Source organism: Nicotiana tabacum, chromosome 23 (assembly GCF_000715075.1).
Source record: "Nicotiana tabacum cultivar K326 chromosome 23, ASM71507v2, whole genome shotgun sequence".
In the NCBI taxonomy this organism is placed as follows: Eukaryota; Viridiplantae; Streptophyta; class Magnoliopsida; order Solanales; family Solanaceae; genus Nicotiana; species Nicotiana tabacum.
The window spans coordinates 19,335,055-19,360,290 of NC_134102.1; the positions used below are offsets into that span (position 1 = coordinate 19,335,055).

General features: G+C 39.2%; 1 pseudogene; it reads right to left on the bottom strand.

Annotated features, from left to right (window-relative positions):
- Window positions 1-1,594: 1,594 nt before the first annotated feature.
- Window positions 1,595-25,236, bottom strand: part of LOC107807192 (phenolic glucoside malonyltransferase 1-like) — a 136,512-nt pseudogene continuing 112,870 nt past the window's right edge.

Below are 25,236 nucleotides of genomic sequence, written 5' to 3' on the forward strand. Positions count from 1 at the left end.
GACTACTAGTAATTCCTTAAAATATTTAATTCTATTTTTATCAAACTATATTTATATATTTTAATTTAGTTAACATATTTTATTATATTTGTACGAAAAAAAATATGGGAGGAAGATGACTCATGATGAGTTCTTCATGGAGACTCACATCCAGAAGAAGAAGGCACCGACGGATCCAACTAGATAGGTCCAGGACCGGGCGGAGCCTACATATGTAAGTTTCATAACTACTATAACTTGAAATTAATATTTATAATATTATATAGTTAATAATTTTCTATCTTCTAAATAAAGGGTCGCTACAAGATTAATGTGGCGGAGTACACTCAGAGCTTGCCACCGAATGAGCAAGGCGAGCGACCACCCGTTTCAGACGAAGAAGCGCAAAAGATATGGTTGGATATTGTCGGTGGTCTTAAAAAGGGGATAGCATATGGCCTTCCAGAGAGATCATTTCGGCGCTACGGGGCTGGATTGCAAGGTATAGGGACTTCCGCCCAAGGCGAGGCAATTAATAGGTCGACTATCTCGTCTATGGAGAAGAAGATCACAAAGCTGACATCAAAGCTTGAAGAGACAAAGCCTAGAGAACAAAAGAGAGATAAACAATTTGATACCCTTCAAGTTCATCTAAAAAAGAGGGACCAACAATTTAATCTCCTTCAAGGTCAGTTGGCCAATCTTCTTGCGAGTGGTGCTTTTCCCATTCCCCGGTCTCGTGAGCCTTCCCCAGATGCTAGTCCTTCTCATCGTGATCCTTCGAACCATGCCGACGATGAAGCTTCTAGTAGTGAAGATGGAGATGATGCAATCCAAAACACTCATTGAATGGTGTGTATTGATAAACAAAGTCTTAAACTTGTGAATATTTAGTTAGAATAGTTTTGAATGATGATTGTATTATTGATATTATTTTATTATTGAACATTTATATTATTGTTGTGGTGGTTGGAGTTGTTGTTGTGGTTGTTATTAGCGTTGTTATTGTGGTTGTGGTTGTTATTAGCGTTGTTGTTGTGGTTGTAGTTGTTATTAGTGTTGTTGTTATGGTTGTGGTTGTTATTAGAGTTGTTGTTGTGGTTGTTGTTGGTTAACTGTTGTTGTTATTGTGGTTGTTGTTGGTTAATTGTGGTTGAATGGCAACTATGTAATGTTGCCATTATAGGATGGTTATTGGTTGTAATTGGCATGTGGTGTAGCTTAAAAGCAGGCATATTCTGCCAGGTTTTTACCCAGAAAACCGACCAATTTCAGTCGGAATTCTCATATTAAAATCCAAAAATTCATAATTTCCGACCGATTTCGGTCGGTCTGTTAAAATTTACAAAGAAATAAAAAATTATTATATATTTACAATACCGACCGACGTCGGTCGCTATTGTAAAAAATAAATAAAAATTAATTTAAATAACACCGACCGATTTCGGTCGGTATATTTATTTTTCCAACAAAAGTTGTTAGTTAAAGCGGTCAACCAACAGTTGAATTAACCGACCGACTTCGGTCGGAAAATTACGACCGTCTTCGGTCGCAACACCTTAGCGACCACTATTGTTACGACGAATTAAAAGCGGTCGAAAATCGATCGGTTTTCCTATATTTTCGATCGATTTCGGTCGGTTTTGATGGACGATTTTTGGCAGTTTTCTAGTAGTGTTAGGCAATTCCCAAAATATGATGGAGGAATTGGTGGACTGAATCGCGCTCTGCAATCTGCTACACATACAAGGAACTCCATTTCATTCTCGCTATCTCTTTCCCTATAGCCTTTGATTTTATTAAGCTAGTCCATACATAAGCACACGTTACTGTAAAAGATGTTGCATGAGTTAGGTTGGATTGTCTTGACAAAATTAAGTTCCTGAGCTTCCCAATGTCATCTCGTGTTATAATAAATGTAACTCGAACCTTATCAGGAAGAGTCCACACTTCTCAAGCTTATTTTTCTTCATTTCATCCCATATTGACATCCCTAGTCCATGAGGGTCTTTGATTACGGACCTATCATAATATGGAATGAACTCTTTAGCTAAGAATTGCTCATCTCTGCCGAATTTATTGAGCGAAGCCCATGCTTTTGTGAACCCTACAAAGCTAGCACCATCACCAACGACATGATGGTGAGTTGAACCAATGGATATGCCATGATTCGGAAAAAGTGTCACTTGAATGGCTAAATAGGGGCTAATTGGACCCCAGGTGCATCCTTAGGTTCCGCCAACTGCGGAATAAAGTGATAAAAATCCTTAGTATAACGAGGATGATTACCACTGGAAAAATTGAAATCCATATCAGTCTCAGAAAAAGTAACAAATACAGAATCTCCTGTTACAGAAAGCAATTCAGGATAACCGCTTGAATTCAGTGGACAAGAAACGTTACCGGCTAAGGGTATATAGTGTTTCAGATTAAGGGAGAAAGAATCCTTAAGACTAGGAATAATGGTTTGGACGATATCGGATTTGGAAATGGGAAGCTTGTAGAATAAAATCCGCCGATTACGGTGAAAACCTATCAAAATATGTGAGAGGGAGTGTCAGCTCAGCTGCACTGCCGGGAGGTGGCCTAACTTGACATTGATCAATCACATATGACATTATAAAGTTTGGTTAAGAAATGCAAAATGGGTGTTGGATTGGCTTATATCAATATACTAGTATCTATAAACGTGCGTTGCACGTTAATAAATGACACATGATGGTTTAAATATTTATTTATATGAAGAAACAGTAACATTTAATTAAATAAATGATCAATTTTAGTCATATTAAGTAGATAATTAAGTATTGTAGTTTAAAGGTATCTAATGTGATGGTATCTTACCGAACACTTCTTTATAGACAGTGTTTTTTTTGTATATGTTTTGTTCTAATGCTTTGGTTACTATTGTGGTAAATATAGTTCAATATTTAGGATGTTTGTCCTTATACTTTATTTATTATAACTACAAAACATAAACATACTGAAAATTATTTTCACACAAATTTAAAAGGATATTCTTTAGTTTCGGAAGACGAAAGTTGAATTCGGGGATAAACACATACTTAGAAGCAGATTGACTAGTATCATAAGTTCCGCATGTATGACGTTATGTCAAAACTTCTATATACCATATGTGTACTATTACATAAGCTATTCAGCGGATCTAAGTTTTCAGTAGCATGATGAGCATAAACCTATATGCAATGGAAGATCAATTTTCACTACTATTACAATTGGGGTTGATAACCAAGTGCTCTAGAAGAACCAAATCATCTTTTATTGAATTCTCATCTTCGTTTCCTGCACGAAGCAATAAGTCACTGAACGTTGGATCTGTTCTTACTTTTATATTTCTTGTCATTTGAATATTTTTCATTTAAGGTCATAAGTATAATTTTGGCAAGCTAGCTTTTACAATCTGCTTTGGTTAATTTTGGAACTACTGATCGTACTTGACAGAAATCACCTCCCAAACTATTACTTTTCCACCAAACGTGTAACGACCTGACTGGTCGTTTGGCTTTGGGCGATTGTTTCGATCGTCTAATGCTTAGCCAAAAGCACTTCATCCCATATTATTACTTTTGTTTTCCTTATAAATTTAGTACTATTGATCTGATTTGATATATTTGTGATGGTTATTTCAGATGTTTGAAGAGATATATCAAATCAAAAGTGAGTTGTATGATTTCATAATAAAATCATTGTTGGTACACCACTTGTTCTTATTGCTAACAATATCATGCCTTTTGATATGACATTGGCAAGTAATGCATGACATAGAAATATTATTTTGATTCCGCCGGAGGCATCTACAAAGGATAATCCCGCTATACCAGAGTCAATTATTTTATAATATAGTCTTGAAAACTTATTCTTGTTCAGGATTTAGCTTTGATTGTGCTTCCTCAAACACTTGTATGTCCTTCTTAATATTATATTTTTTTCAATTTGAAAAATAATTTTACTCATATGATGAATTTAAAAAATAATTTAATTGGATTTTTTTGCTAAATAATTAATTGAAAAATTTAATTATTTGGTTTTAACATAAAATATAATTTATTTTCTATTGATTTAGATTCTTAATATTAGTTCATCTCATGTTTGAATATTTAACAATGATTATAAATTTATCCACCATAAATTTTATTTTCAAAGAGTAAAAAGATCGATGACATTCCACTTTTAGATCTTTATGTTTGCAAAATCATTAGTGTGTTGGCTCTTACCAACATCTTTCTTTCTTTTCTCACACATTTATATTCTTAAAACATTTCTCAGTTGTTCTTTAATAACTTGGTATATTTTTCTATATTACACGAAAAATTAATAATAAAAAAATTTATTTGAGTAGGAAAGCAGTTTAAATATAATATAATAATATATTAGCGTGGGGATTTTTTCTCAATTTCAACGCTTTATGCAGTCCGTTTAGAATTACTTTTTTTTTTGTATTGAATATTATAAAGTGGTAATGTATTACCAATATGGAGGATTCTTATAAAATTGATTTTATTAAACTTTCCTACATATTTTTAATAAAAATTCAATAGACAAGATTGTATTAATTTTAAAATCTTAAATATTAAAAAAATTAACATAAAAGTTATTGTAGTCCAAAAAAATAAGTTATTACAGCTATGTACTTTCCCTATGAGTTCTTCTGTTTAATATTTTAGTCTATCAATATTATATTCGTACTTTTATAATAATATATGCTCTCCTGTTTCTAAATAAATTTGGACAATATAACACGTTTTCAAATTAAATTGGTAATAGGAATTTTTTAAGAAGCATATCCTAAAAGTAATAGGATTACAAGGCTAATATCTATGCTCGAAAATAATTATACTAATAAGATTCATAAAGTACGATTCCTAACGTGTAGTATTATGTCCTAAAACTAATAGGATTACAAGGCTAATGTCTAGAATTCCGATTATATCCTTTTATTGTGAGTTATTATACTTAATATTAAAAGGTTATTTTTATAATTTAATATTTTATTCATACTTTTATAATAATATAGATATATAGAATTTCATGTGATGAAGAAACTGTTGATTTTGGTCTCTGAAAATGCACGTACAAAAAGTGCAAAATAAAGTCATACTCTAATGTATACTCAAGCTTTAAAAAATAATAAAATGAAAACAGTGCATCATTATCATTATGAGGGTAAGATAAAGTATGTCATTACTCAGTTAGTTAACGGAACTAGTTAAATTTACATTTCGTAGAGCCATTTTTTAAAATTTCTATCTAAGGTATCACTATGCATAAGAATTTAATTTGATAATCTTTTTTTATTTGAATAAAATTTTGACTTTCCAGTTTACTATATAACAAAACTCAATCAAATCAAAATTTTAAATGGTCATATTGAAATCAAAATTAAACAAAAGAATAATATAAAAACCCAAAAATATTTTTAGTTCGGCTAGTTTTTTCGTTTGAAATCGGTATGGTGCACAGCCAACATTTCTTACTTGATTCTCTTTATTTGTTTTAAGTATTAATTTAATTTTCAGTGCTCATTCTTGCAAAATAAAATATCACTTTGGTGATTCAAACAATTTATTCTTTAATTATTATACATTGTAGAAAAACCTTTTAATAATTTTAACTATAACACTTAAGTGTGAATTATCATATTTTACAGTGGTTGATGTTTAGCCTTTGTGATATGAAGTAACAAAATAATTTATCTGAATTCCTTTTTTTCTGGATATCTGAACCCATATACTAAAATTTTATAGAGTCCGAATCAAAGTCACATGGAAATATTATAAAAGAATGAGCAAAATTCATTTATAGCCATTCGAACCAAACCTTTAACACCCGGTAGCCCAAAATTATAATATATATTTTATAGCCCAAAAGTAATTCTATTGGCTAGCCCAAAAGTACTTAACTAAGAGGCTCATATTTGCAAAGATAGATCGCAGAAAAGAGAGGCGACCACGCCATGGCTGCAAAATCACTGATTGCATGCAAAGTAAAAATCTTTGAATCGCCGGCCGTCCGGTGATTTGCCAGGCCAAGATACGGGTCGGATAGTCTCTATGCCCGATTCAGTTAGCCCAGAATTCGGATAAAATATCATCACTGCCTCAATTATTATGTACCAAAAAAGAGGAACTAAAATTACAGAAACAGAGACAGAGAAAGAGATATCTGACTATTGTTGTTGATTGATGCTGAAGAAATAACTGTATAGTAGTACGTATTTTCAGGAATTCAAGGGCTGATGATTTTGTTTTAAAAGTGGAAAAAGAAAATGATTGGCTAAACAGAGAGGGGCAACCACCCTTTGAATAAAAATCTCAAGCTCTCTGTTATTGCCTCATTTTTTTCTGGGCTAACTTTCTTTGCTAGGGAAATCCTTTGGTTTTCACTAAATAAATTTCGACATATATGTCATTAGTTGATTTTGATGATAATTTAATTTTAGGCCCACCATTAGTATATATTTACATGGATATTTATGTATTTCTTTCGGTGAAAATAGATTTGAATATTGGTATATTATAAAATATATACAAAATAGATTGTCACTATACAAAAATTATACAAAATAGACTGTCACTATATAATTTATATACAATAGACTGTCACTATACAAAATATATACAAAAATAGACTGTCATTATACAAATATTATACTAAATAGACTGTCACTATATAAAATATATACACAATAGACTGTCATTATACCAAAATATACTAAATAGACTACTACTATACAATTTATATACAATAGACTGTCACTATACAAAAAATATACAAAATAGACTGTCACTATACAACAAATATACAAAATAGACTGTCACTATACAACAAGTATATAAAATAGATATTTCGGGATATTAGATGTAATATGTTTGGGCCGGAGGGCCATTTTGTGTCAATGGGAAAATAATGGGCTATTAAAATTTGAGGGGCTATAAAGGGTCAGTTTCAGGGTCCGCAGTCACAGCAGCCGAGGTTATGTTATACTTGTGGTGATCCGAGGCACATTGCTAGATTTTGCCCTCGGGCAACGGGCAGCTCACATCATCAGAGTTCTCGTGCCATGGTTCCGGCACCAGTGTTGCACCACCTGCTCAGCCAGCTAGAGGTAGGGGTCAGGCAGCCAGAGGTAGAAGCCAGACTGTTAGAGGTGGAGGTCAGGCCGTTAGAGGTAGAGACTAGCCAGTTAGAGGCCGTCCCAGGGACATAGTTCAGGGTGGTGGGGCCCAGCCCCGGTGTTATGCTTTCCCAGCAAGGCCTGAGGCTGAGTCATCTGACGCTGTTATCACAGGTACTGTTTCAGTTTGCAGTAGAGATGTTTCAGTTCTATTTAATCCGGGATCTACTTACTCTTATGTGTCATCCTATTTTGCTTCCTATTTGGTTGTGCCCCGTGATTCTTTGACTGCTCCAATGTATGTGTCCAAACCAGTGGGAGATGCTATTGTTGTAGATCGTGTTTATCGTTCGTGTGTGGTCACCATTGGGAGTCTTGAGACTCGTGTAGATCTCCTACTTCTCGACATGGTTGATTTTGATGTTATACTGGGTATGGATTGGTTGTCACCTTATCATGCTATATTAGATTGTCATACCAAGACGGTGACCTTAGCCTTGCAGGGGTTGCCTCGATTAGAGTGGAGAGGCAATCTTGGCCATTCTGCCAGCAGGGTTATCTCTTATGTGAAGGCTCGACATATGGTCGAGAAGGGGTGTCTAGCTTATTTGGCTTATGTCCACGATTCTAGTACGGAGGTTCCTTCCATAGATTCGGTGCCGGTTGTTCGTGAGTTTCCAGAGGTATTTCCTGCAGACCTGCCGGGGATGCCTCCCGACAGGGATATTGATTTCTGCATTGATTTGGCTCCGGGCACTCAGCCTATTTTCATTCTGCCATATCGCATGGCCTCGCCAGAGTTGAAAGAATTGAAGGAGCAGTTGCAAGATTTGTTTAATAAGGGCTTCATTAGACCTAGTGTCTCGCCCTAGGGTACACAGGTGTTGTTTGTGAAGAAGAAAGATGGATCGATGAGGATGTGTATAGATTATCGGCAGTTAAACAAAGTCACCGTCAAGAACAAGTATCCATTGCCGAGGATTGATGATTTATTTGATCAGCTTTAGGGTGTCAAGGTGTTTTCAAAGATTGATTTTGATTTGGCTACCATCAGTTGAGGATTAGGACATCTGATGTTCCTAAGACAGCTTTTCGGACTCAGTTTGGGATTATGAGTTTCTAGTGATGTCATTTGGGCTGATAAATGCCCCAGCAACATTCATGGATTTGATAAATCGGGTGTTCAAACCCTACTTAGATTTCTTTGTGGTTGTGTTTATTGATGATATCTTGATCTATTCCCACAATCGAGAGGAGCATGAGCCGCACATTCGGATCGTTCTTCAGACTCTAAAAGACAGCCAGTTATATGCTAAGTTCTCAAAATGCGAGTTTTGGTTGAGTTCAGTTGCTTTCTTGGGTCACGTTGTGTCAGCAGAGGGTATTCAGGTGGATCCTAAGAAGATTGAGGTAGTCCAAAACTGGCCTAGACCCATATCAGCTATAGAGATCCGTAGTTTCCTGGGTTTGCGGGCTATTACTGTCGATTTGTGGAGGGATTTTCATCCATAGCAGCCCCGTTGACCAGATTAACCCATAAGGGTGCCCCGTTCATGTGGTCAGATGAGTGTGAAGCGAGCTTTCAGAAGCTCAAGACTGATTTGACCACAACACCGGTATTGGTGTTACCCACAGGTTCAGGATCTTATACAGTATATTGTGACGCATTTCGTATTGGTCTGGGTGCGATATTGATGCAGGGTGGCAAGGTTATTGCATATGCTTCACGGCAGCTGAGGGTTCACGAGAAGAATTACCATGTTCATGATCTAGAGCTGGCATCCATTGTTCATGCGCTGAAGATTTTGATGCACTATATTTACGGCGTTCCATATGAGGTATTCACTGATCATCGGAGCTTGCAGTATTTGTTCAAGCAGAAGGAACTCAATTTGAGGCAGGGGAGGTGGCTGGAGCTATTGAAAGACTATGATATCACCATATTATATCATCCCGGGAAGGCCAATGTGATGGCTGATGCTTTGAGTAGAAAGTCAGTCAGTATGGGTAGCCTTGCATATATTCCAGTTTGTGAGAGATCGCTTGCATTGGATGTTCAGGCCTTGGCCAACCAGTTTGTGAGGTTAGATATTTCTGAGCCCAGCCATGTTCTAGCTTGTACGGTTGCTCGGTCTTCTTTGTTTGAGCACATCAGAGATCGGCAGGATGGCGATTCTCATTTACTTGTCCTTAGAGACACAGTGCGGCACCGTGGTGCCAAGCAGGTTACTGTTGGAGATGACGGAGTTTTGAGGATGCAGGGTCATATTTGTGTGCCTAATATAGATGGACTTCGTGAGTTGATCCTTGAAGAGTCCCACAGTTTCCGGTATTCTATTCATCCGGGCACTGCCAAGATGTATAAGGACTTGAGGCATTATTGGTGGAGGCGAATAAAGAAGGACATAGTTGCCTATGTAGCTCGGTGCCTAAATTGCCAGCAGGTAAAGTGTGAGCATCAGAGACCTAGTGGTTTACTTCAGAGGTTAGAAATTCCTGAGTGGAAGTGGGAGTGTATCACTATGGATTTTGTTGTTGGACTCCCACGGACTCAGAGGAAGTTCGATGCAGTTTGGGTCATTGTGGACAGGCTGACTAAGTCGGCGCATTTCATTCTTGTGGCAGTTACCTATTCTTCAGAACGGTTGGCAGAGATTTACATTCGTGAGATCGTCCGTCTTCACGGTGTGCTCGTGTCTATCATTTCTGATCGAGCACAGTTTACCTTGCACTTTTGGAGGGCAGTTCAACGTGAGTTGGGTAAGCGGGTTGAGTTGAGCACAGCATTTCATCCTCAGACGGACGGGCAGTCCGAGCGTACTATTCAGATCTTGGAGGATATGCTCTGCGCTTGTGCTATAGACTTTGGAGGATCGTGGGATCAATTCTTGCCCCTTGCAGAGTTCGCCTATAACAACAGCTACCAATCGAGCATTTAGATGCCTCCCTATGAGGCATTATATGGTAGGCATTGTCGGTCGCCAGTTGGGTAGTTCGAGCCGGGAGAGGCTCGATTGTTGGGCACAGACTTAGTACAGGATGCCTTGGATAAGGTCAAGATTATACAGGATCGACTTCGCACAGCTCAGTCCAGGAAAAAGAGTTATGCCGACCGTAGAGTTTGTGATGTTGCATTCATGGTCGGAGAGAGAGTGTTACTTCGGGTATCACCCATGAAGGGTGTAATGAGGTTCGGAAAGAAGGGCAAGTTGAGCCCTAGGTATATCGGACCTTTTGAGATTCTGGAGAGAGTGGGAGAGGTGACTTACAGGCTTGCGTTACCACCTAGTTTAGTAGCTGTTCATCCGGTATTCCATGTGTCCATGCTTCGAAAGTATCACGACGATCTATCCCATGTGTTAGATTTCAGCTCTGTCCAGTTGGACAGGGAATTGACTTACGAGGAGGAGCCGATGGCAATTCTAGCCTGGCAAGTTCGCCAGTTGAGATCAAATAGTTACCCTTCAGTTTGAGTGCAGCGGAGAGGTCAGCCTATTGAGGTAGCTACTTGGGAGTCCGAGTCCGATATGCGGAGTAGATATCCCCACCTTTTCATCAGCCCAGGTACTTTTCTATGTCCGTTCGAGGACGAACGATTGTTTTAGAGGTGGAGAATGTGATGACCCAAAAAGTCATCTTATGTTTTAGAACTCGAATTTGCTCTCTTTGGCCTTAAAAATCTCATTTTTACCCTCCTCGATTTGCGTGCACAGTCCGGGCAGGTTTTCGGAAAGCTTTTATGCTGAAAACTAATGAAAATAAAAAATTTTGCCTCAAAAGTTGATTTTAGTTGATTTCGGTCAATAGTTTTAGTAAACGGGCTCGAATTCATATTTTGACGATCCCGGTAGGTCCGTATCGAATAATGGGACCTGGGCGTATGCCCCGAATCGAATTCGGAGGTCCCTAGCTCAAGTTATGAATTTTTGATGAAAATTAAAAGTCTAAAAATTAATTATTTTTAAAAATTGATTGATTTTTGGCATTGTTACTACCGAGTCCGTATTTTGGTTCCGAATTCCGGTACAAGTTCATTATGATATTTAAGACCTGTATGAGAAATTTGGTGAGAAACGGAGTTGATTTGATGTGATTCGGACCTTCGGGTGAGAAAATAGTAATTTTAAATTATTTTTGAGAATTTCATTCAATTTGGTGATAAATTCAGAGTTCTAGGTGTTATTTTGGCGATTTGATCGTGCGAGCAAATCCGTATGATATTTTTAGACTTGCGTGTATATTTGGTTTGGAGCCCCGAGGGCTCGGGTGGCATTCGGGCGATGCGCGAGTTGAGTTCAAACCTCAACAAGGCTGCCGGTGCACCAAATCTGGTGTACCCGCACTTGCGAGTCTTTGGTCGCAGGTGCGAGAGATAGCCCCGCAGGTACGACCCAGGCCTGGACTTCATTTTTCCGCAGATGCGGACTTCTCTCGGCAGGAGCGGGACCGCAGAAGCAGAACTCTGTCCGCAGGTATGGCCCCAGTTGGCCCAGTCATTTTCCGCAGAAGCGCACGTCCTGTCCGCACGTGCGGATGCGCAGGTGCGAAGGTCGCTAGGCAGTGAGTTCATTTAATTCGAACTCCAGCCATTTTTTCTTCTCGTTTCAATAGGATAGGAGGCCTAGGGCGATTTTTCAAAGATATTTTCTTCCCCAAATCATAGGTAAGTGTTCCTTAACTCGTTTCTTTCAATCTTTTACTTCATTTTTACAAGAATTCAATCTAAAATCTAGAGTTTTCATGGTAGAATTAGGGGTTAGGATAGAAACTAGGAATTTCAGAAATTTAGGGATTTAGACCTCAATTTGAGGTCGAATTCAAAAACTAATTACATATTCGGGCTTGGGGGTGAATGGGTAAAAGCATTTTGGTCCGAACCTCGGGTTTTGACCAAGCGAGCTCGGGGTCGATTTTTCGACTTTTTGGAAAATTTGAGAAATTTAATTTATGCAATATAATTGATTCCTTTAGCAATGTTTGATATTATTGAGTCATTTTTGAATAGATACGAGTGGTTTGGAGGTGAATTCTAAAGGAAAAGTTGTGATTGAGAATTAAGTGGCCTTCGGAGCGAGGTAAGTATTGTGTCTAACCCTGACTTGAGGGAATTAGGAACCTTAGATTACTTGCTAACTGACATTCATGTGAGCGGCGTATATGTGAGGTGACGAGTACTTATGCGCCGCCAATTTACCTGTTTAACATGTTTCTCTGTTTTTCTTATATTGTCTCATTCCTATGCCAAATTGCTACGTGTTATACTAGTGTTGTTCAATTTATCGTTCTTATCATGTTTACGGATTTTTCTGGTGATAATTGAGTTTTTATTTCAAAGTTGAGATTGATATTATGGAACCAAATGTTGATGTAAGGTTTGTACTTGTTATTCTATCTCCCTGTTGTTATTTATGCATTGCATTATGGTAAGGGAGAGTGTTAATGCACGAAGGGTGATGCCGTGCCATATTGTGAGTATTAATGCACGAAGGGTGATGCCGTGCCATATTGTGAGTGTTAATGCACGAAGGGTGATGCCGTGCCATATTGTGAGTGCTAATGCACGAAGGGTGATGTCGTGCCATATTGTGAGTGTTAATGCACGAAGGGTGATGCCGTGCCATGATATGAGAGTTAATGCACGAAGGGTGATGCCGTGCCGTTTCTATTAATTTTATGGTGAGATTGAGAGTAAAAGCACGAAGGGTGATGCCGTGCATTTTTCCTTACTGTATTCACTATTCCTGTTAATTCATGGTATATTAACTGCTCCGGTGATCATTCTGTTGTAGTTCTTTATCTTGTATCCCCCTCAGTATGTTCCGCTCCCGACATTTCCTGTTTAGTTCTTCATTTCTGTTATTTGCATATACACTGTTAAATTATACAGGTTGATTTGTAGGTGCCTTGCCTTAGCCTCGTCACTACTTCGTCGAGGTTAGGCTCGACACTTACCAATACATGGGGTCGGTTGTACTGATACTGCACTCTGCACTTTTTGTGCATATTTTGATACCGGCTCGGGTTGATCGAGATTTTGCTATTGGTCCACTGTCCGGAGACTCAAGGTAGATCTGTCGGCGTTCACAGACCTTGAAGTTCCCGTCTATCTTTTCTGTTCTACTATTTCTTTCATTCAGACAGTTGTATTTCTTTCTGAATATTACTTGTAGCAAATTCTAGAATGCTCGTGAATTGTGACTCCATATATGGGTGGTAGTAATTAATACAGTTTTATAATATTTCGCACTTATTATATTTTATCTTAGTTAATTATTGTTATTTACTGAATAGAAATAAGGAATTGGGTTAATGATTCTCTAACGTTGGCTTGCCTGGCAAGTGAAATGTTAAGAGCCATCACGGTCCCGTCGGTGGAAAATTTCGGGTCGTGACATCGGCACATTTTATTCCTGTTGTGACTACGTATAGTTCAGAGAGGTTGGCCCAGATTTATATTCAGGAGATAGTTCGGTTGCACAGTGTGCCAATTTTCATCATATCAGATAGAGGCCCTCAGTTTACTTCACATTTCTGGAGAGCAGTACAGAGTGAATTAGGGACCTGTGTAAAGCTCAGCACAGCCTTTCATCCGCAGACTGACGAGCAGTCAGAGCGGACAGTTCAGATTTTGGAGGATATGCTCAGGGCATGTGTGATTGACTTTAGAGGTCAGTGGGATCGTTTCTTGCCTTTGGCCGAGTTTGCTTATAATAACAGTTACCAATCCAGCATCGAGATGGATCCATTTGAGGTTTTATATGGCCGTCGATGCCGTTCACCTATCGAATGGGTTGAGCCCGATGAGGCTAAGTTATATGGTACTTATTTGGTAAAGGATGCCTTGGAAAAGGTAAAGTTGATTCAGGAGCGACTTCGTACAACACAGTTTAGACAGAAGAGTTACGCGGATCAGAAATGGTAGGTGAAAAAGTTCTCTTGAAGGTTTTGCCGATGAAGGGAATTATGAGATTCGGGAAGAAGGGCAAGTTGAGACCAAGGTTTATAGGCCCATTTGAGGTGTTGAGACGAGTTGGGGAGGTTGCTTATGAGCTTGCATTGCCTCTCAGTCTACCAGGAGTTCATCCGGTTTTCCATGTATCTATGCTCCGGAAGTATCATGCTGACCTATCACATGTGTTGGACTTCATCACAGTTCAGCTAGATAAGAGTTTGGGTTATGAAGAAGAGCCATTTGCCATTGTTGATAAACAAGTTCGCCAGTTGAGGTCCAAGAGAATTTCTGCAGTAAAGGTCCAGTGGAAGGGCCAACCAGTCGAGGAAGCGACTTGGGAGGCCGAGGAGGACATGCGGAGCAAATATCCACATTTATTTAGCACTCCAGGTATTATTCTAAACCCGTTCGAGGACAAACGTTTGTTTAAATTATGGAGAATGTAATGACCCAACCGGTCATTTTAACTTTTAGAAACCCGTTCCGTAAAATAAAACTCCCCGAACATGCTTTTATTAATTTATGAATCGCGGGGATGGTTGGTTCGGGATTTGAAAGTGTGGGTTGAAATCGGAACACTTGGTTCTTTAAGTTAGCTTTAAATGGACAAGTTTGACTTCGGTCAACATTTTGAGAAAACGACCCCGGAATCAGGATTTGACAGTTCCAATAGGTTCGTACGATGATTTTGGACTTGGGCGTATGTCCGAATCGGGTTTTGGATAACCCAGGAGCGTTTTGACACTTAATAGTAAAAATTAACTATTTGAAGGTTTAAAATTCTTTAAATTTGGTTTGGAGTAGGATTTTGAGTAATTAAAGTCCTTTGGAATTTTGAGTTTGGGAATAGTTCCGTATTGTGATTTAAGACTTGCACGCAAATTTTTGTGTCATTCCGAGTAGTTTAAGTATATTTCGGCGCATTGGAAGTAATTTGAAGAACTTGAAATTCTTAAATTTGAATCAATTTGGTTTAGGGTATGATTCTTAGATTTGATGTTGTTTTATGCATTCCGAGAGTTCGAGCGAGTCCGTTTTATGATCTCAAACCTGTTGGTATGTTCGGGCGTGGCCTCGGGGGTCCCGAGTGTTAACCGGACGAGGCTCGGACCAATTTTGGGAAATTGAGCAAGGACTGAAGCTCCCAGCTACTGTCATAATCGCATCTGCGCTTGGACAGCCGCAGGTGCGAGCTCGCAGGTGCGAGCCACCAATCGCAGGTGAGAAGGAGAGGAGCCTACCCAGCCATCGCAGGTGCGAGGTATTTTGTTGCACCTGCGAACGCGCAGGTACGAAGGCCTAATGCATAGGTGCGAAGGAATGGGCGCACCTGCGCTTGCGCAGAAGCGAGCACTTCTTCCGCAGGCGCGGAACCAGGAAAAGAAGGAAAATGCGCACCTACGAGGAATTTCTGCAGGTGCGAAAGCCGCATGTGCGGTACCTTTTCTGCAGGTGCGAAAATCATTGTTGGGCAGAATGGTTAAAAGTCGGGGCTCAGACATTTTGACCCCATTTTTCCTCCATTTCTGGGCGATTTCAGAGCGTTTGATAAGGGGGTTTGAACTAGCAATTTAAAGGTAAGTTAATTCCACACCTCTTGAGTTAAATACATAGATTATAGGTTGATTATAACTAGTAAATCTTAGAAATCAAAGATTTAGATGAAAAACATAGATTTTTATAAAAGTGAGATTTTAACCACGAAAATAGTTATGGAATTGGGTAGAAATTATATATTTAAGTTCTTGAGATTATGGGTAACATTTTCATCCGAAAATTTCCAGAATCCGAGCACGTGGGCCCGGGGTAAATTATAGGAATTTTATCATTTTGGATAAGGTAATTTATTTAATAGATAAATTTTGAATCATTTAGCATATATTAATTATTGTGTATAATATTTGGATAGTTTCGGATCTTTCGGCGTCGAATCAAGAATTCAACGCGACGTGGTAATCGGAAAGTGGACTTTGAGACGAGGTAAGTCTCTTGTCTAATCTTGTGAGGGAAAAATTACCCCATAGAGATAAAATTGAATAATTGTTGCTAATTGTTGCTAATTGTTGCTAATTGAAAAATTACCCCATAGCTACTATTAATGCTAAAGTCCTGGTAGTTTAGGACTCAAAGCATGAATTACATATGTACATTGTATTCTTTATTTAATTAATATTAATTGATATATATGAATATATTGTGAATTGTCAGATAAAGATATTAAAGGATAAAAATCTCATATGCTTGATTTTCTGTTTAAATTAACTAATTGTTAAAATAAATTATTCTTCCTCCCGAATTTATCTTATAATAAATATACTCTCCTTCCGGAGGTACCTAAGAAAATGTCCTCCTTTCTTTTGGAGCGGGCCGAATGCCTGGGCAGGATAGATGCATCTATGGATCGCGCTGCACGTCCCTCGGCAGTGTACACGACACTCTGGATCGGGCCGTACGTCCTAGGAAGAAATCGTGCTTAATAATAATAATTATACGATACTTTAATAGTTATTTCAGCTTGCGAAGCTAATTGATAAATTGGAGAATCCTTGAAATTTAATGAATTATTATTCCTGCTTGTTAAGGAATTAATTGTTATTCCTGTAAATGAGATTAATTGATAAATTGGAAATTATTCGAATTTAAGGAATTTAATTAATATATTGAGAATTATTGCATTTGAAGGAATATGATTATTTTCGTTGGTTAAATAAATTATTGTAAATTCTGTAAATTATGCTGATTTAGATATTCTAGTTGTATTTCAGTTATTGTTATTGACCCATAGTGAGTGTCAAAGTTGGCCATCTCGTCTCTACCACTTCGAGATTAGGCTTGATACTTATTGGGTACACATTGTTTATGTACTCATACTACACTTGCTGCACTTTTTGTGCAGGACCTGAGGCAAGTACTAGTGGAGGATCTATCGTCTTACACCCACGTTATCCAGGGGCATAATGGTGAGCTGCCTTTCTGAGCCGTTCTGCAGCTACTAGTGTCTCTCCTTGTATTTTTTTCATTCTGTCTATTTGTATTTCAGACAGTATTTGAGGCTTTGTATAATCTACTAGATGCTCATACACTTGTGACACCAGGTCTTGGCACACACATTTGTAGAATTTGGTGTTTTATTATTTTTTTTGATTTTAAATTGTATCAATATATGCTTAATTTATTAAGTTGTCTTGCCTAGCTTTAGTGTTGGGCGCCATCACGACCTATAGGTGAAATTGGGTCGTGACAATCTACCTCTTCACGCCCTTGATTTCGCCGTTCTGATCTTATCCAATCTCTGAAGCACACTAGGATTTCCAAAGCGTTGCTGCCTAATGAATGACGGGTATCTCCTAGTTGCTGCCTTGCTTGACTAAATGAGCTCTCTGATGTGACTATTGAAATCGGCATATTTAGCACGTCTTGAGCCATGGCCGAAAGAATAGGAAATTAATTTGAGTTGCTCCTCCATCAACCAAGCGGTAGAAATTCCTTTGTGCGAGTCTCTGGTGGTTTTTGCAAGTAGAATTGGAGTTTATCAATATTCCTCCTACTGGTTTGTTGATGCTCTCCTAGTGTAGACCAAATCAAATAATCTTCAACACCATCATTATCCTCCAAAGCACCGGTCCTAGATGTTGAAACTGAACTTGAAGGAATATTTGCATCTACAATAGCAGAAGCATCAACAATGTTAGCATAATAATTTTATAAAGTTTGTAAATGTTTGTGTAAATCAGAAATACAAGTTTCAATATCAGATGTTTTAGTTGGTCCAATATTCATATAAACATATAAAGCAGTGATTAATTGACGACAAGTGGCCATTTTGATAGAAGGGTTTAAAATAGCACCAATTAGGTAAATAGGGGAAATTGGCTGGAAATAGTTTTTAAATTTATCTAGCATAGATTCAACAACATAAGTATATCCTTCTTTTTTCTTCAAATTATGGAGTAAAAGGGAAGTTTCAGCAATATGAACTAAACCATTTGCAATAGTAGGATAATAAGCTCCAGAAAACTCAAGTGTAGCGCCATTACAACATCTTCAATGACATCCCAAGTTCTAGATGTTAACAAACGGTTAGGATCGGTACAATGAGAATTAGCAACTTCAGTTATATGCATTTTATATTTATAACAACATCTTAAGAATAAATAAGTATAATGCCACCTAGTAACTATTTCTTCAGGCACGAGTCTTGGTTTTAGTCCATATTGTACACATTTTTCTTTAAATGCATTTAATCTAGTACTTCTATTATTTCCTTGAATTACACCAACAACTCTTCTAACTAAAGTGATATCATCTCTAAATAATTCAAGGCCACTTTTCACAATTAAATTATAAATATGACATGCACAACTAACATGAAATATTTTAGGAAGTGGTGGGTGTAGATGTAATTTTAATATTGTAATAGTAGCATTGTTGTTAGAAGCATTATCAAATGACATACACAAAACTTTTTCTGTAAGAATGTAAAATATAGCAACTTCATGGATAGTATTACTTATAAATACACCAGTATGACTTTGATCTTCATCATATTTAAAAGCAATAATACGGTTTTGCATACAAAAATTATCACCTATCCAATGGCATGTAACAGTCAAATAATCATTACCATTTACAGCACGACCAATATCAGAAGTAAGAGAAATTCTACAAGAAAGACTGGCGAACAAATAACGTATATATGTCTGATATTGTCCAAAAAGCCTAAAGATATCAGCTCTACAAGTACTTCTAGGAATACCTTTAAACAAAGGGTTATAAATTCTTTGAATATAAGTAACAAGATATGGTGAAGCAGCAAAACTAAAAGGTAAACAACCTAAAACAATCATTTTAGCTAATTCTTCCCGATCTTTCTTAATATCGTATTTACCCATTAACCCTCCAGCACCCGGGTTAAGTTTTTGTTGCCCACCTTCCTCATCAGCACCCCATGCAATAGGGTAGTTATCTACCATGTGTCTACGAAGTTGACCCGTTCCCCCTGCCTTACCTCCGGTCTCATGTTTATAAACTTCCTTACAAATTTGATATCTTACATAATTTTTATCTTCTTCTAGTCTTTTAAAAAAATTCCAACACTTACTTCTTAATCTTCGATTCCTCTTAATATGGAGGGGAGGCCTACCTGTATGACCACGACCTCCACCCCTAATAATTTGAGTTTGACTAGCATTACCAGGTGTAGCTGGTGGTGTTTCAAGATTATCAGGTGATTGGATATCATCTAAATTATCATCTATACCTTAATTATCTTGAAGTCGCTCATAATCTACATTTAAATTTTCAAGTGAACTTTCAGAAATATGTGTAAAGGTACTAGAAGAACTAACACGACCTCTTGATTTTTTAGAAGTTTTACTCTTACTACTACCACCCTTACTAGTACACGCTTTTTTGGCTACTCTAAATATATCTATTATGTAAATTAAATTAATAATTCTAAATAATATAATAAAAATATACACCAAAGAAGAGAAACAGATGGAACAAGTATACCGGGATTCCGGATGCTGCACTAAATTTTATATTAAACTTCAGTTGATAGACTGATACCTGATATTTGATGATATTGAATATTGATACAATAATTCACTTGAATACTTGATATTTGATAATTATAATTTTGTAGTGACTAAAGTAAATATTTGATGAAACTTGAAATAATAAGTAATTGAGAGAGAATTAGAGTAGTAAGAGAGCAAATTGTGAGAAAAAATGAAGAAGAGGGGGGCTATTTATAGATTTTTAAAAGATTAAAATTGTAATTTATCAATTATTAGGGGGGACTATTTTCTTAAGGGGGTAGGCCGAAATGGCCATTTTTGCAAAAAATGGCCCTTGCCCAACGGTCATTTTTGAATTTGACCGTTGGCAACGGTCCAGAAATTTAAAAAATAAAATAAATTTACAACGGTAACCGGGCTGGACCGGGTTGTAGCCCGATAAAAACCCGATAACGGGTAACCGAACTAGCCGGGTTCCGGGGCACTGATTACCAAAATTTGTTCGTTCCCGTCCGGCTCCCCGCCCAGCCCTCCCCAACCCGTCCCCACCCCTTAGCGTACCGGGCTGACTCGGGCTGAACCGGGTCAAATCGGGTTGTGATTGGGCTGGCCCGGCCCGATTAACATGCTTACTTTGAACTAATAGATAGAGTTAAACCAGTACCATACACTATACTGGCTTTTCTTTTAATATATACATTAGTAACTCTTTTGCAATATTTCCACGTCACTTTAGTTCTGAAGGGTCCCCCCCCCCAAAAGAGAAAAGCGAACTAAAAATTAAGATATTCTCATGGGACCTACCACTCAATGATCGGTCGAAACTGGTGGGTCCAACTGTTTTCCCTCAAAATCGTATAATAATTAAATTTGTAAGTGATTTTAAGGATACGCGGATTAATTTGATACAAAACGATAAATTGGATTAAAACGAACAATAGAAATACAGTAAATTCAAACCACGCGGGGAAGATGTCTTCAGCCTTATTGAGCTATTTGCCCTCGATCTGGGCTCACAATGGTCAATATATATGAATGAAATAAAAACTTAGAATAATATTAAAAATAATAGTATATTGCTTTGGAATGCGCGTTATGTGTTTAATGAATTATCAGACCCCCTTTATATAGTAGGGGAATCCTACTCTAAGTTTAACTCTATAAAAGGTAAAAAAAATCTTTTGTTTAATTGATTGCCGGTTCCACATCGATACGTGCCGAGATCCACGCCGCGATATCCGGCCGGTCACTGGTATTACGGCCTCCTGTTGTCCGCACTTGATTACCCGACGACGCTCTCTGAAGTCCTTCAGGTTTTAGGTCGGTCTCAAATCATGACCCCGATATTATCGAGGGTAGATGGTTGTCCCCCGTACTTTGACTTGAGAATATCCTTGCTTTGATTCCTATCTTTCGCAATCATATCTCGAGCTCGTTTTACCCTGTTGGAGGTCGGAGTGTATCATGATCCCGGATTCTACCCATACACAGATAGTCCCCTCGTTTCTCGGAAAGTAAGCTGATGAGAAACGACATGAGCATCCCGATTCCTTCTTCGATACACCGTGATATAAATGACAAAAACCTAAAACATCCCATAAGTCATGTCATAATGGCATTAAATACATGTCAGCCGCCGGTTGGCTGTCCCCGGAGGAGAAGCGTCACAACACCACTATAAATAACCCCTCTTTCATTCATTTTTTACTTTGCGTTAAACCGTCTACCCTCGTACCCTCAGGATTTCACTACTCTCTTTCACATTCTAGCATTTTTACCTCCGGTATTCGAGATTCCTTTGAAATATTTACTCAACATCCACTCAAGCCAACACATCTGAGCCTTTAGTTTTCTACCCTTCTCCCTCTTCTTTAAGCTTTCTCTTAGAACAATGGCGAAAACCTCAAAATCTGTTCTCCAAAAGTTTACTTCTACTTTCCTTTTGATAGTTTGCCTAAGACCATCGAGCTTAGGCCCTTGACTGGGGACAAGGACTTACCTGCTGGTTCTTCCGCTTCGGGACAACCTGTAGCCGCAGCAGGGGAGAAGAAAAGAAAAAGGACTCCAAGATCACTGAGCTCGGAGAAAAACAAAACAAAAAGGAGGTTGGTTCGTAAGCCAAAAGAAACCTCCAGCTCCCAAGTAGGAAACGACTCAAGCTAATTCCCTTCAAGTTCGCGAGGCTGATGCCGAGGTAAGGGCCGAGGACTCGCGAGATGCCGGTCCTGCCCAGACCGGCATTACAGATATTATAGGATTACCTTCATTCACAAAATCAATGGTCGATAAAGCCCGAACGACGAAGGAGCGATCCCAGGAGGAGGTCCATGGAGCGGATGATCCCCTCCGAGGATTTTTTGATGGTATAGACTCATCCGCCACTGAGGATTTCACCGGTTTGGTTGACTTAGAGGTCTCAAAGAAAAGTACGCCTTCGGTTGCTTGCGGGTCGAGCTCGATCCCAAGATTAACCAATCGGTTCCCCGCTCCGAGCACGGATCCTGGTTAAAATCAGACCGTCGTTATCACCATTCCCGAGGATGCTCAAATCATTTTTGCCCCGGTAGGGATAGCCAGTTACCTCCGGTGTCTGGTAACCGAAGAAGACCAAGCCAAAATGAACGATGTAGATGTGCCATGCTTGTTCAATGAAGCACAACAGGCGTTGAACCAGGTAATTCTCGATAATTCTTGATGATTCTAATATCCCTTATGATATTTGAACTACCTTTGATAATTCTAATATATTTCTTCGTATTTGCATACCTCGGTGCTCCACCACGAGACCTTTCTCCGGTACCGGGATGAGCTAAACCAACTCGAGGTCGAAGTCAAAGAGCTTGCTGAGAAGAGAGGCATGTATAAGCTTCTCAGAGAGCAACGTGAAGGAGAAGTCAAGATCCTCCGAGCCAAGTTGGACGCGGCTCAGAAGGAGCATGCCGACCTATTGGAACAGGTAAAAATCTTTGAAGTTAGTGATGATGAGCTAGGAACGGTGTCTAACGGTCAGAATCCACAGGTCCAGCAGAATCGGGTTGATCAACTCCGGGATGAGATGGACGAAGTCAAGGCCATGGCCGAGGAGTGGAAGGGCAAGATGGACCGGTTGGATTCTGAAAAGGAAACAACCCAGGAGAAATTGGCGTCGGTGGAGGCCCAACTTCGATCGGTGAAGGAGAAGGTAGAGGCACGGTCCCAAAATATTGAGAAGCTCCAGTCTCAAATGAGCTTAGTTGTTGCCGATCGGGAGACCTTTGCCAGGGACCTTAAAGCAGCCAAGTCAGCGGCTAAAATAGCCAAGGTCGATGCCGATGAGATGGTGGCCCAGTACAAAGCCGATGCTGAGGCAGCTCAGAAACGCCTAAAGGCCATAGTCGATCATGTGAAGTGGCAGTCCCGGAGGGAGGCTCTCGAGGAGGTTCATGTCTAGGGGTTCAATTTATCGGCCGAGCTTGAAAATGTTAAAAGGATCGAGGCCGAGGCTAAGAAGTTGGTGTGCCCCCAGGATGAGGAATATTCTGAGGGTTCGGACGGATCCGGGGATGGGGAAGACGCTAACGGTCCCGGTGATGAGGCGAGCTCCTGTAAGGATCAGGCTTCTTAGGTACCTTGTAATTTTTGCTTTTGTACTTTTGCATTTTGTTGAGGGTGTTTGGCCTTTGTAAAAATTTACGTATATATATATATATATAAGGCTTTTTCCCTTCAAAAATTTTCAAGCTTGTTTCTTTTTGCCTTTTTCTTTATGATTGCAAAGATTTCGGATGCCTTAGCGCGTAATAATTAAGTTTTATTCGGAGGTTCGAACGTTGTCCGTTTTTATATTATTTTTCTTAAAACTTGTGGGGGGGCTTGGTATGACCGGAATATTTCCCCGAAATGTTTACTTAGAATTTTTTTTTATTTTGCCGAGGGTAGCCTTTGAACCGGTTTAGAAATTTTGAAGGCCTTGTGTTTTGGTTACGGATCTCGGACGTCTCCGAGCCGTTCAAGGATGGCCGTAGCCTTTTAAGTTCGGGTATTGCCCAATGGGCTTATTATCCCGAGCCATCCGGGCTTGCCCTGGACAATAGTGCCCGAATAGAGATGGCCATAATCTTTGAAGTTCGGGCACTGCCGAATAAATTTTGTGCCCCCGACCTTCGTAGCCCGAGCTGTCCGGGCTTGCCCATGACGATAGTCCCCGAGCAGGGTGATCTCTTGAATTCGGACAGAGGTGTCCCTTGGGCCTCATGTCCTTAAAGTATAAAATGCAGTAGTTTTTTATGAGGCAAAGTATGTTTCTGCAAGGTAGAAACTTTCTTTTATTTCCGTGCAACATACAAGACTGCAAATATGTACAAGTTTCATCAGGGCTTAAGTGGCCTATGCCGGCACGGTTTATTTGACCGTTTGGCTCTTACAACAGATCCTATCTACCAAGCCTAGACTCATTTGAGCACAAAGTTTCCTTCCTTGCTAAATTCAATATCCGAGGGTGATGGCCCCTAATGTTCGAGGCCGGTTTTAGAGAGGGCTCGGATACTGTTGATGCGAACCTTGACGTCGGTTCATAGTCGGTCTTCAATTCTAAGTTAGCACAATCCACTGTTGCCTCGTTAAAATCCTTACCGAAAAATCCATTTGGGACGAAACCGGTTCGAAGGGAAAAAGAGTGCAACACGTGCTTTCAGGACTAATAGTTGCATCATTCCTTGGTCGTTACCTGCAAGTGTCATCCCAATCCGTAATATATTTAAAGAAAGGCTATGAATAGGGTCGTACCTTAGCAGTAGTATGGTTTTAAGTTGCTTATCTTCCACTTGTTCTGTAGCCGCTCACCGTTCACCATTTTGAGTTTGTACGATCCTTTGCTAGTGATATCGATAATTCGATAGGGGCCTTCCCAATAACGTACCTAATTCCCTTCGTTCGGATTCCGTGTGCTCAGCGTCACCCTTCTTAACACCAAGTCCTCGATACTGAAGTGTCAAAGGTTGGTTCTTCGATTGTTATACCTTTCGATTCGTTGCTTTTGGGCGGCTATTCGGATGAGGGCGGCCTCGCGCCTTTCATCTAACAGTTCTAGGTTCGTACTCATGGTCTCGTAGTTTGACTCCTCGGTCGTAAATGGGACCCGAAGACTCGGTTCTCTTACTTCAACCGGTATAAGAGCTTCGGCACCGTAGACCAATGAGAACGGTGTGGCCCCGGTACTGGATTTTGAGGTCGTATGATATGCCCATAGGACTTCAGGCAAGATTTCCTTCCATTTTCCTTTAACATTGGTCAACCTCTTTTTGAGGTTCTGTAGTATAGTTTTGTTCATGGACTCTACTTGCCCGTTTCTACTAGGGTGATAGGGCGTTGATAGGATCCTTTTGATTTTTTCGTCCTCGAAAAACTTGTTCACCTTGTTGCCGATGAACTGCTTCCCATTGTCGCACACGATCTCGGCCGGCATTCCGAATCGATATATTATGTGGTCCCAAATGAAATCAATGACCTCCTTCTCCCTGACATTCTCAAATTCCTGGGCTTCCACCCACTTAGAAAAATAATCAGTCATAAATAAGATAAATTGAGCCTTACCGGGCGCCCAAGGCAAGGGACCAACGATGTCCATCCCTCATTTCATGAATGGCCGGGGCGATAAGACCAAATGCAGC